The sequence below is a fragment of the Loxodonta africana genome, chromosome 15 (genome assembly GCF_030014295.1).
Source record: "Loxodonta africana isolate mLoxAfr1 chromosome 15, mLoxAfr1.hap2, whole genome shotgun sequence".
Taxonomy (NCBI): Eukaryota; Metazoa; Chordata; class Mammalia; order Proboscidea; family Elephantidae; genus Loxodonta; species Loxodonta africana.
This window is the reverse complement of record NC_087356.1, coordinates 65,180,478-65,189,327: the sequence shown is the minus strand read 5'-3', so window position 1 is coordinate 65,189,327 and position 8,850 is coordinate 65,180,478. Positions and strand designations below refer to the sequence as shown.

Below are 8,850 nucleotides of genomic sequence, written 5' to 3'. Positions count from 1 at the left end.
TTAAAAACTTGATTGTTGGGGATGAAAATCTTACCATCAGGGATGTGTTTCCAGCTCTGACTCTGGGTGGCACCATAGCCTTGAGTTCTCTGTAGATCTTCCTGAGTATATTGGGGATATTTCCTTGTAGTATTGTGGTATTTCTTTTTTGGTGAGCTCAGCAGTGGACTATTGCCACCTTTTGAGGTTTTAGGACAGTGTCCAAAAGTTGCAACAGTTCAGTTCCATACTTAATTTTTTTTTCCTCTTGCCTTCAGGAGACTTTTTACTTTCCATAAGGTTCCATGAGCATGCAGAGCTTTAAAAACAGAATTAGAATCTGTGTATATTGTAATTCTCTTACCTTCTGCCAATTCCAAGGCTCTTATCATGGCAACAAATTCGGCTTTCTGGGCCGAGTTGTCCCGTGTGAGGGTTGTTGGTGTTACTGTCAGAGACAAGCTTTTTTCATCAAGAGGTTTCAGCACGCACTTTACTTAGGAAATCCCATCCCAATAAGGGGGAACTGGGCATTCGGGCATGTATAGAAACTAGTGGGACATTTTGTTTTTTCCTATTTCACAGTGCATGGCTACAAAAATGGTCTAGTTACCTCTTTTCTAGTAACCCCAATAACTCAGTACTGCTGGTCAAGGAAGTCATTTAGGCTACTGGGTGAGTTCCGAGAAGGCTGCTCCGGTATCATAACTTTTACCACGGGTCAGTAGGAGGGAAGTGAAAAGCTGTCTCCCCCTGTCTCTGTCATTCAGAGTCCTCCTCCTGCTCTTTCATAACTCCTTGAAAAAGCTTCTCCCCCCTTTCAATCTTGTCGGGCCCTTTTCCCTTCTTTCTTTTGGGACACTCATTTTTCTAGTGTCTCTCCTCCTTGCAAAATGCACATTTCTTTTGGGGGGGAGGGCCGTCCTTACCTTGGTCTCATTGTTTTCCTCTAGTTGATCCTAGGCAGTGGCCAGTAGATTGGCCTGTTTCTTCATGTCCTGGTCTCTTTCTTTTTCTTAGCCTCCTTTCTAGCTCCTACTCCCTCCCCTCAGTAGTATACATATTCATTTATTCATTCCACTTGCATACAATGCTCTTCATTATACAGTCTTGTACACTTGAAGGTGATTTATTAACAGAGGCAAAAGAAGGAAATGCTTAGTTTCATGAACTACCATAAATTCCCGATCTCAAGGTCCTTGTTTCCAAAACAGGAAACAAAGGACCAGGTCAGGCAGAGTTTATTTTCTTCTTAACCACCTTTATCTCCAGCACTCAAAGTAGTCTAGAATACACAGGTGCTCAGCCTGCCTCTCTAACTCATTTCCTCTGAAGTGAAAATGTCATTCCCTCATGGTTGCTTAAATGTTTTTATATCTATGAAGGGCTTCCCCTTTCTTAAAACTCTGAAAATCTCCCTTCTATTTAATAGACTGTTCTTGACTTTACATTTTTCAGTAAATTTTTTAATAATATCTATCTTCCAGAGTTTCTTCTTTCTCCATCCATATTTATCCTTCATCTTCATACTTTTTCTACCTTCTCTTAGATCTCTGTTGTCATGTTTCAGAATGGATTATGGACCCACATTATCTGAGGTGGCCCTTCTGCAGCTGGACTGACACCTTCTGGAGTGGGTAAAGCCTTCCTGGGTGAACTGGGGTGAATTGTATCTAACACCTGGTACGGGAAGTGGAGACCATATATGTCTCACCTCCTCCACTCCTTTTTAACGCCTTCCAATCCTCATCCTCTGATACCACGAGAGAGGGGTCACTCATAGGTGCTGATGGGGGCTTTTCGAGGTGGGGGAATAAGAAGAGCATTCAGTGGTTCTTCATCCCTTTCTTCATCTTCAGTTTTGGTCTGCAGAGGAAGGGCTAAAACAAAAGCTTTAACCTTTTTCTCATGCCATAATGTCATAAAACATTCTACATGCAGCTTTTTTTTATATCTCACTTGTTAGTTCAAAAACAAAACAGATCATTCACAGGCCATCTGACCCCATCAGGGAGCTGGTATTTAGGCCACACTTGATTACACAAAAATTTAAGATGTCTCTTCATTAGGGAATCCCCTCTGAAATAATTCCAGTTCCTAGTGGACTCTCAGCCAGAACCTTACTCTCTGGGTACCCACTTCTAACTGTGAACCTCACTAGTCTCTCATCCAACCTCATGGGACCTAGTCGCCATTCTTGGATGGAGTCTATGAGAATCGACACCCCTATGGCATTTACAGAGGATTTACCACAGGATACTTAGTTACCTACTTTGGCAGGGAAACTTTCTCCCTCTGTCTGGAGCTCACTGCCATGGAGTCCACTCCCCCACCCTTCACTGGACCTCTGGGCCACCATATGTGGAGAGACCTCAAAAACACAACGGGGGGTGCACCTTCTCTCTTCCTCGGTCCTTCCTGGGGCTCAGTCCTTAGGGAGACTGAACTAGCACCAGAGTAATTCGAGCACCATATTGGGCACCAAAATTTGTTACCCAGTACTGCTTCATTACCTGGAGCCGTTGAACCAATGAAAAGTACTCCAGTCAGAAAGAGAGAGAAAGTTTATTAGGAGGTGACGCTAACAGGTAGCCTGATAGCAACACAGGCTGTCCTTATGCAGTCCCGAAAAGCAATTTTTTACATTGGAGCTTACATATCATTTTTGCAAGCATTACCTAGCCCACAGATGGTCTAATGAGTACACACCACAAAACAATTATAAGAAACTCTTTATTAAGCTAAAGATATGCATACTGAACATCTGGACTCTAATTGTATGTTTGTAACAAGCCAAAAAAAAAGTTATATAAAAATATCTTGGCTAGTGGAACTAGCCCGCCAAGTTTACCCTGATGAAGATAAGGAGCAAGAAAGAAAGTTGCAGACCAAAAGTGCCAGGAAGCCTTCCTAGCTGTCATCTTGCAGGCTGAAGGCTATCTCCCAAAAGAACAAGAAGAGGAGGAAGACCAAGACCACAAGAGCTGAGAAGCCCCCATACACTTTTGGAAAGAGGCCAGTACAGCTGGTACAGTTAAAAAACTTACAGATTACTTAGCATATCATTATGGCATTAGTTATGTCAAGCTGTCAGTTGCCCTTTTTGGAAAGGAGAAAGCATGCTGCAAGGTATTAGGGTCACAGAAACGATCCATATGGTTTAATGCATAGTCAGAGAATGTCGCTTCTACATCTGTGATTCTATAATATGTGTGAAAAGAAAAACCTTTTAGAATTAGAGGAAAATGAATATAGGATTCTTTGGGAAATGGAGGTGGTAGCAAGATTCTAAAACTGTGAAGAAGAGTGTTACAAAAGAAATAATTAAAAATACACAGAATGTATTCAGCCCTGTTTAGTTTATCAATCTCTTCTACCATAGAGTTATCATTTTGTGTATGGTAATTATGTCTCACTAGCCATCACTTTCCCCTATATTCCTTAATACAATTCTCTGCAATTAGTAAGTAATAGGGATTGAATTTTGTACATTTGAAATGATTTAAAATTATTTATTTTAGAGATATTTTTCCAGTTTATTTGTACACTTTTTAATAAACAAAGGCCAATACACAAATTATTAAGAGGATCAAAGGATACAGACCAAACAGATCATTTTATGAGTAATGATAGGTAAATCTTATGTAACAAATTGCCAAATTCCACATATACAAATTATAATCCCCCAAATGAAGGCCTTTGAAGGTTTTTCAACAAATGATTAGAGGTAATGTAGGTTACTATGGGTGACCTATGGAAAATCCTAAACTTGACACTGCCACTCATGTGACTGCCCTCCAAGTGATACTTTGAATCCAGTCTTATCCTTCGGGTCTTTCTTCCAAGTAATCAAGTGTTGGCAATGATCTCACTATTTTTGTATATATGTTACTGACTTTGGATTCCTTCCTTATGGAATCTTCTCCAAAAACTATAAATCTATGTTAAAGCAAAATAATCTCTTCTCAATGATTTTATTTAAGGCAACTTTGACATCCTTATTCTTCAGGCTGTAGATCGGGGGTTCAGCATTGGCACAATAATGGTGTAAAACACAGAAGACACTTTGCCTTGGTCCATGGAGCTGACATTTGATGACTGCAGATACACAAATGCTAGAGAACCATAGAAGATTGAAACAGCCAAGATGTGAGAGCAGCATGTGCTCAAGGCTTTGGACCTGCCAGCAGTGGAGTGGATTTGCAGGATGCTGGCAATGATGGAGCTATATGAGCCAAGGATGGCCAAGGCTGGTGCAAGAATATTGAGACCACTGAAGCAAAAAGTACCAGTTAATTGGTATATGTGCTGGAGCAGGAGAGCTCCAGTAGTGGAAAAAGATCACAGATGTAATGGTTGATAATTTTAGCCTTGCAGAAAATCACTCTTAGCATGCAACCTGTGTGAACTGTGGCACCAATTAAGGCCATCATATACACCTCCACTACCAACCAAGAGCAGACTTGGTAAGACATGTTGACATTGTAAAGCAAAGGCTTACAGATGGCAACATAGTGATCAATGCCATCACAGCCAACATATGACACTCTGCAATATCAAAAACAAGAAAGAAATAGAGCTGAGTCATGCATTCATGGTAGGAGATTATGTTTTTCTCTGTCACAAAGTTCACCAGCATTTTGGGGGTATGACAATGGAATAGCAGAGATCAATGAAGGACAAACTGCTAAGGAAATAGTACATGGGGGTGTGCAGGTGAGAACTAAGCCCAATCAGTGTGATCATGCCTAGGTCCCCCATCACTGTGACCACATAGGTTCCTAAGAAAAAAAGAAAGAGGGGAAGCTGGAGCTCTGGTTTGTCTGTAGCCCAGAGAGGATGAACTCAGTCACTGTGGCGTGATTTCCTCCTGCCATTTTCCTGTGGGAATTTTACGGAGGAAGACAAGAAGAAATTTGAGGTACGTGTTTATTTATGCATTGTGAAATAGATCTAATTCTTATCATTCAGATATCTCTAACTTTCCCTCCCTGTCTCTGTTCTATGTTGGAAGTTATGGACTCTGGGATCCTTGTATTATGGGGCCATGAAAATAAACAACAGGTGGAATTATATCTTTTTTCTTTCTGTGCCGTAAGAGTGTTTCTTGGTGCGGATCAGTCTCTGAACATCCAAAGAACAGTTCTGAAAACTTAGAATAATGAGTGTTCTGAGCCCTGGTTGTGCAATGGCTAAGCACTCGGGTGTTAACTGGAATGTTAGAAGTTCAAACCCGCCAAGTGACTCTGCAGATCAAAGATCTGGCAATATGTTTCTGTAACGATTACAGCCTAGAAAACCCTATGTGGTAGTTCTGATCTGTCACATGGGATCAATAAGAGTTGAACATTTACTCAATGACATCTAACAGCATCAAAAAGAAAGCACTTTCCATGCCTTATTTGCAATCTTCTCACCTCTTCTGCAAAACATATACTACCAGTAACTAAGTACTGGTTGCCACTGAGTTGATTCTGACTCATGGCAATCTCATGTGTGTCAAAGTGGAGGTATGCTCCACAAGATTTTCAATGCTGATTTTTTGGAATTGTATTACCAGGACATTCTTCTTTGGCACCTTAAATATTTGCACTAAACAGGGATTACACAACAATTACTAGTATACTTATTTTACATATTAGATCACTAAGGCTCATAGTGGTTTAATTTTTTCCCATAGTAAGGCATATTATACCAAGCTATAGTGGTTTAATTTTTTTTTTTCCCAGAGTTAGGCACATTTTAACAAGTCATCAGTATATGACAGAAGGCCTGTCTATCCCTGTATGGTTTCTTCCCCATTTCACCTTCCATTTCTTCTTTTAGCTACTCATGTCTTCTCTCCTGTCTTATCTCTGTCATATCAGAGAAATAATTCGCTGCAATTAACGTGAGGCAAGTATTAACAGAAAGTACAAAAATAATGTATTGACCACTAATGGAGGCTGATTTCCCATTAGACAGTACATTGAATACTGGAACCAATACAAAAATACAGAAATAGTGGCTCTGGAAAGTAACTGAATAGCCAACATTAAGTATATCACTCAAATTGAGCTCTACATCCAAGAAAGAAGTGTGTTTTCCAATGAAGAGAATCCAGAAGTTCCTATGAAGAAAGGTGAAACTCATTCATTCCCAAAGCACCATGTGCTACATATTCTTGTATAACCTGAAGTGGTCCATGACCCTTGGAGCTTTTGTTCTGGAGAACCATAGCTACAGAATGGAAATTTTGCATGGTGTTTAGACAACGTTGTCTTTGCAGGTTTTAGGCTTGTTGTCTTGATGTATTTTGTACTCACCTTCAAATCAGATCTATTACCAATCCCTTGATGGCATTAAAGACCAAAGCAGAATGGGAGTTTTGAAGGAAATTGATGAGTTCCTGGCTTGAGATACCCAGATGACTGTTCCATGCTCAATATAAAGAGATGAAAAAGAATCATCAAAGATTGGTGGTATAAAAAAAAAAATGGAGGCAAGGCTAAGATGGTGGAGAAGTCAGACTCTTCTGGTGATCCCTCTTACAACAAAGATCAAAAAAAAAAAAAAAAACAAGTGAATCAATTATATATATGACAAGCTAGGAACCCTGAGCATCAAAGGCAAAGTTAAGAAATCAGACTTAGTGATGGGGTTGGGAGAGATGGTGCAGAAGCAGCGAGGAGTTGCCCAGCCCACAGCAGTGCCTCAGCCCAATTCCTTTATGCATTTCTGGCAGGGCTGATGATAGTTTTTGGAGACATGGCCACTTCAGCAAAAGAAGACAAGCAAAGTGGTGCACCCCTGGCCCTAGGTGTGTCTGCAGTGGAGCAGGCAGTGGCATTTAGGAAGTGGTAGCTTCAATGAAAGAAGACAACCAAAGTGCCAGCACCCTTGAGTCCTGGTGAGGTGGCTGCAGGGCGGGCCATGGTGTTTAGGACGGGGCAGCTTCAGTGAAAGAAGGCAAGGATGGGACACAGCCCTAAACCTCTGTGGCAATCTTGGTGGAGACCCAGCCAGTGCACACAGGCTACACACACCTCTGGAATCTAAGACAAAACAGTGCTCTCGGCACAAGATAAATGATTTAGTCTAGTTTACTGTGTGGATCTAATAGCTCCTCCTTTGAAAGAACCCTATCCTGTCTATCTGATCCCTCCTCATCTCCCCCAGCTGGCTTCATTAACAGTTGATTTCTCTGGGCCTGAGATAGGTTCCATTGCATTTCCTGAGCCATTTTCCTGGCCTTGGAGAAGGAACAAATTAAGAAACAGTGAAAAAACTACTCTGCCAACTCTTCTAAACTGGAAACTCAGAGCAGCAGCTGCATTCCAGGCTCAAATGATCCACAAATGGTGTCTTTCACCCTTGCATGGGTCCAGGTGGCTAGACTACACCAGATGGGATCTGGCTATTGTATTGCAAGGGCGAATATGTTTGAGGCCTGACTGTAACTGTTTCAGGTGTGTGGTACAGAGGGAGGTTTTGGATGTATGATGCTGCTCTGCCTATTAAACAAGGCCTTCACCTACCCACAGCAGGGGCCTGAGGACTGGAGACTACAACCATGTCACCTAGCCAACCGTAAAATGGCTACAAGGACAAGTGGTGCCTACCAGTCCTTACAGGTAAAAGCATTGGGTACCTATGATACGGCTGCAGAGCTCACCCACCGGAGCACTCTAGAGAACAGGGACATGACTTCCTCACAGAGACTCAGAGAAAAGGTGTCAGCCACCTGCCTTCCTCAGAATGTGACCCCCTGCTGCTACCAGAAACCTGTGCATACACCAATCACCACTGCTCCTCTAAGATAGTAGGTGAGAGTCTATAGTACACACTAGGTGACGGACTATCAGGACACCTGAGCTGAATCTATACAAGAATAGTGAATGGACTCCTAGGCTCATATACCTGGTAACATCTTGAGACATCTGGTAACAGTACATTAGTGCTTCAAAGGCTCCAATAATCAAGTTAGCTCACTCTAGGAGCCTATGTGGGTATATCAAAACAAAAGAAAGCAAGAAACTAGGATACAGTGAGAAAATGTAAAATAAATTAATACAATGAGTTATAGACGGCTCAGAGACAACAGCCAATATCAAATCACATAGAGAAGTAGACCATGATTGCTTCAACAAACTCCCAAAACAATCAAGGACTCTCCCTGATGAAGGTGTATTCCTAGAATTACCAGTTGTAGAATACAAAAGATTAATATACAGAACTCTTCAAGACATCAGGAATGAGATCATATAAAGTGCAGAACAAGCCAAGGAACACACAGATAAAGTAGTTGAGGAAATTAAAAGGATTATTCAAGAACATAATGAAAAATTTAATAAGCTGCAAGAATCCATAGAGAGACAGAAATCAGAAATTCAGGAGATTAACAATAAAATTACAGAAATAGATAAATCAATAGAAAGCTAGAGGAGCAGAATTGAGGAAATGGAAGGCAGAATTATTGAGAATGAAGATGAAACACTTGGCAACAATATAGTTGAAGAAAAATCAGATAAAAGAATTAAAAAAAATGAAGAAACTCTAAGAATCATGTGGGACTCTATCTAGAAGAATAACTTTTGAGTGATTGGAATACCATATCAGGGAGGGATAATAGAAAATACAGAGAGAATTGTTGAAGATTTGTTGGCAGAAAACTTCCTGGACATCATGAAAGATGAAAGGATATCTTTCCAAGATGCTCATTGAACCCCTTATAAGGTAGATCCCAAAAGAAAGTCACCAAGACATATTATAATGAAACTTTCCAAAACCAAAGTTAAAGAGAAAATCTTAAGAGCAGCCACGGATACGAGAAAAATCACCTACAAAGGAGAATCAAAAAGAATAAGCTCGGACTACACGGCAAAAACCATT

The 8,850-nt window shown here is 40.8% G+C and overlaps 1 pseudogene; it reads right to left on the bottom strand.

Annotated features, from left to right (window-relative positions):
- Nucleotides 1–3,910: 3,910 nt before the first annotated feature.
- LOC135227698 (olfactory receptor 8G50-like) lies at nt 3,911–6,140 on the bottom strand (annotated as a pseudogene).
- Nucleotides 6,141–8,850: the final 2,710 nt, after the last annotated feature.